This window comes from Notolepis coatsorum (genome assembly GCF_963971535.1).
Source record: "Notolepis coatsorum genome assembly, chromosome: 18".
Lineage (NCBI taxonomy): Eukaryota > Metazoa > Chordata > Actinopteri > Aulopiformes > Paralepididae > Notolepis > Notolepis coatsorum.
The window spans coordinates 95539715-95544714 of NC_140182.1; the positions used below are offsets into that span (position 1 = coordinate 95539715).

Sequence of the window (5000 nt, forward strand, 5' to 3'; positions counted from 1 at the left end):
GCTACTCGTCTGCTCTGAGTAGGTATGACTGGCTTTGTGGAATTACATTACATTAATTACCTCCCTCCCTCCTCCCCTAAATTAATTAATTGAAAGGGCTCTTGGAGAACATGCTAATTTATTGAACCTCCACCGAAGAGGGATTTGGGAGTTGTTTGGCAAATTACCTGCTTGTTAGCGCAGGGTCAGAGAGGGAGGGAGCCATGCACACCATGAAGCCAGAGGAGCAGTTGACCTTGACTACTGTTAGTGATAATTAGGAGATTATAGGAAAACGTCAGGCCTTGGAGTCAAATATTGTTACAACATTTGAAAGGCAAGAAGAAGAAGAAAGAAGAAGAAGAGAGAAGAAGAAGAAGAAGAAGAAGAAGAAGAAGAAGAAGAAGAAGAAGAAGAAGAAGAAGAAGAAGAAGAAGAGAAAGAAAGAAGAAAAGAAAGAAAAAGAAGAAAGAAGAAGAAGAAGAAGAAGAAGAAGAAGAAGAAGAAGAAGAAGAAGAAGAAGAAGAAGAAGAAGAAGAAGAAGAAGAAGAAAGAAGAAGAAGAAAGAAGAAGAAGAAGAAGAAGAAAGAGAAGAAGAAGAAGAAGAAGAAGAAGAAGAAGAAAAGAAGAAAGAAGAAGAAGAAGAAAAGAAGAAGAAGAAGAAGAAGAAGAAGAAGAAGAAGAAGAAAATGATTGCGTCATGCTGAAATGTATATATCTGGATATCTGGGCAGATGGGAGTGTTGATATCTGGGCAGATGGGAGTGTTGATATATCTGAGCAGATGGGAGTGTTGATATCTGAGCAGATGGGAGTGTTAATATCTGGGCAGATGGGAGTGTTAATATCTGGGCAGATGGGAGTGTTGATATCTGAGCAGATGGGAGTGTTGATATCTGAGCAGATGGGAGTGTTGATATCTGGGCAGATGGGAGTGTTGATATATCTGAGCAGATGGGAGTGTTAATATCTGGGCAGATGGGAGTGTTGATATCTGAGCAGATGGGAGTGTTGATATCTGAGCAGATGGGAGTGTTGATATCTGAGCAGATGGGAGTGTTGATATCTGAGCAGATGGGAGTGTTAATATCTGGGCAGATGGGAGTGTTGATATCTGAGCAGATGGGAGTGTTGATATCTGGGCAGATGGGAGTGTTGATATCTGAGCAGATGGGAGTGTTGATATCTGAGCAGATGGGAGTGTTATATCTGAGCAGATGGGAGTGTTGATATCTGAGCAGATGGGAGTGTTGATATCTGAGCAGATGGGAGTGTTAATATCTGGGCAGATGGGCAGATGGAGTGTTGATATCTGAGCAGATGGGAGTGTTAATATCTGGGCAGATGGGAGTGTTGATATCTGAGCAGATGGGAGTGTTGATATCTGGGCAGATGGGAGTGTTGATATCTGGGCAGATGGGAGTGTTAATATCTGGGCAGATGGGGAGTGTTGATATCTGAGCAGATGGGAGTGTTGATATCTGGGCAGATGGGAGTTGATATCTGGCAGATGGGAGTGTTAATATCTGGGCAGATGGGCAGATGGGCGTGATGATATCTGGATATCTGGGCAGATGGGCGTGTTAATATCTCACTACTTGTTTCCTGCTTTGCAATAGACCTGGGAAGTGATGTTCCACCTGTGATTTCCTCCCAAATTTAGCCTCCCAAACTAAAGGTATTGCAGCCAAACAGCATTGTGTAGGTTCATAATCTTGGTATAGAATATTGAATTCTTATACTGTTACAACAAATAAAGATAAAAGTTTTTACTTAATCTTTGAGAAGATTTGTTTTATATTGTAATCTTTACTAATTTCCATGGTAACCACAGTGCCCATAAGCAAAGATAAGCCTCACCAATCTTCAACCAATCACATCTACCCGGTATTTTCTGCCATCAATAAACGGTAAAAAAACAAACATGAAAACTACCATGTCAGGTCAGGCAGTTATAAGCAGTGATGCCAGTAACGCGTTACTAAGTAACGCGTTATTGTAATCTGATTACTTTCCCCCGAAAATAGTAATCGAACGCGTTAATCTTTAAAGCCAGTAATCTGATTGCAGTTACTTGTCCAAGTGGCTGTGCGTTACTATTCGTTACTATCTCATCATAGATTCATAATGCAGGCGGAATGCAGTATTTTATTTAGTTTTCGACAGTCAAAAATACATTTTGAGCTGTTTTTCTTATTTGAGAGTGACGTCGTGTGGCAGTGAAAGGGTTAAATACACAATGTGTCCCGCGGCGTGACTGGACCCTCTGTCTGTGAGTGACTCTGCTTTGGTCCAATCACATTCCCCATCCACAGTCTGCGAATCAGAGGCAGAGTAGGGCGGGTCTTCACAGCACGTCATGTGACATATGCGCCAATCGTGTGACAGCAGGGCTCCGTCATTACAGCCTCGTCTGCAGCACGGAGAATTCCACCCCAAAACGCTCGTCTAAACGTAGCCTCAGTCACTACTTCATGTTTGTGTCAGCTAAGCCGGGTGAAAAAAAACATTCATATGCGGAGGAAACAAAATACTGTCTACCGCTAAAAACAGCACATCCAATAGCATTGAAAGCATCTGGAATCACAACACTAGCCGACGCTTCGACTAGGTACAGGAGGACTCGGAGGCCAGCCAAACAGCAAAAGAGAGAGATTGTTTCTTTCCCCTTTTGATTAATGTATATTTGATGGTGGCAGAGCAAAAGCTCTTATTTGCCAGATTTACAGTTAATTTACATGTTAAAGAGAGACTGATTGTATGTTTATAGAGAGACATTTATAAAAACAATTTAATAGTTACAGTTGATATAATTGAATAGTTCAGCCTGCATTTGTTAGATGTGATACACTGGTTTTGTAAAACCACTGGCTGGCTGCTCTAATGCTGTGAGCATCATAGACTGTTGCTTTACCATACTTGATGGTACAGAAGCTGAAGCACTAGTTTAACAATTTACGTTATGTGCAGAGAAACAAGTTAAAAACAATTTATGCACTTCAATAAAGCGTTTAAAAAAAAACTGTTGGGGGAACGACGACGACTTCGTAACCTAGTTACTTTCAAAGTAACTAAGTTACTCTGATAATCAAGTAATCAGTAAAGTAACTTGGATTACTTTTTAAAGGAGTAATCAGTAATCAGTAATCAGATTACTTTTACAAGTAATCTGTGGCATCACTGGTTATAAGTATGTAATTCCAATATGTCTGTTGTTTTGACTATTTTGGTTTTTTAATGTCATCCTCTCATCTCTGCAGCGTGAGACTGCTCTTCAAATGAATTGACCCTTTCATGGAAAATATATAATAAGCATTAGGTACACACTTTTCTTTCTCAAATGTAAAAACACAGATTTGACTCTGCTCCCGTCAAAATGTAAGACCAATTGAATACGTGGAACCATATAAACCCGATACCTTGACAAATGCCTCTGGTAAAAGACCATACCCAAAAATATGTACAGAACCTGGCAGGTCTTAGAATTATGATGTGACGCCCAGGTCTATAGTTGTTCTGTCAAGAGAATAACATTTACTGTAAAACAAGGAATCAGAGAAAATGGAGTCTCTCTCTGTCTTTCTCCCTCTCTCTGTCTCTCTCTGTCTCTCTCTCTGTTTCTCTATCTCTGTCTCTCTCTCTTTGAGAGTCAGGGTAGGACAAAGAACGAGAAGTGAAAGCATCTATTTACTCAGAGTCAACACCAGAAAGATGGATATCCACTTGTGTCATGTCTGCTATTTGTCTTGTCAATCACAAACGGAGCGCACTAGGAGATAATATGGACCCATCACCCCCCACACACAAAATACATCTGAGCCCCCCTCCCACCACCACCCCCTCTCCCTTGAGCATGGTTCATTTCATTGCATTTAAAATCAAATGCGTTTTCTTTCTTTCATTCTCTGCGCTCTATTTCATCTAGAATTGATAAGGAGGTCAGTATCTCAGCAGGTGGGAGATGAGACAGGAGACTGGTTCGGGGGGGGGGGTTGTTCGGGGGTGGGGGTTAGTTGTTGGTCGAACAGTGCTGTGATGTGGACAAGTTAGGGTGGGATTGATCGAAGCAGTGGTGTGCTGTGCAGTGAGTGTGTGTGTGTGGTGTGTGTGTGTGTGTGTGTGTGGTGTGTGTGTGTGTGTGTTGTGTGTGTGTGTGTGTGTGTGTGTGTGTGTGGCGTCCGTTTGCGTGTGCGTGTGTGTGTATATGGTGTGTGTGTGTGTGTGTGTGTGTGTGTGTGTGTGTGTGTGTGAGAGGTGTGTGTGTGAGTGTATATGTGTGTATGTGTGTGTGTGTGTTTGTGTGTGTGTGTGTGTGTGTGTGTGTGTGTGTGTGTGTGTGTGTGTGTGTTGTGTGTGTGTGTGTGTGTGTGTGTGTGTGTGTGTGTGTGTGTGTGTGTGTGTGTGTGTGTGTGTGTGTGTGTGTGTGTGTGTGTGTGTGTGTGTGTGTGTGAGTTTCAGGGTCAAGCGCAGTCCCCCATGGGAAATAAGCCAACATGATGGCATTGTAAAGCCCTGAGGATGGACAGCAACAGGACAGTCTTTGTGGAGGTGGGGTGGGGTTTATGGGTGGGGTCATCTGTTGAGGGGAACAGTAACAGGGCGGGCTTCCTCTACAGCAAAGACTAGTGATTTATTACGAAATATAATTCTGGGGAAACTGCCATATATAATAGAGTTAACTAGGGTTAAACGCATGGGCATGAGAGTTATCATTTTGCCTGTATGCGTGAATATATGATTTATGGAAATTGGAATTAAACGGAATGATTGGAGCCAGATTCACAGCCATGTATAGGGGAAGGGGGGGGGGGGGGGGGCAGGGGGGGGGTTGGTTGGGATTTATGTGCTGTATCACCCCCCCCCCCCCCCCGCCCCAACGCTTACACACACACACACACACACACACACACACACACACACACAAACACACACGCGCGCACACACGCACACGCACACGCACACGCACACGCACACACACACGAACATACACACACACACACACACACACACACACACACACA

The 5000-nt window shown here is 43.0% G+C and overlaps 1 protein-coding gene across 1 annotated transcript in view; it reads right to left on the reverse strand.

Moving 5' to 3' along the window:
* The window catches only part of reln (reelin), a gene marked incomplete at its 5' end in the record, with an annotated part of 170994 nt that overhangs the window by 144177 nt on the left and 21817 nt on the right, over positions 1 to 5000 (reverse strand).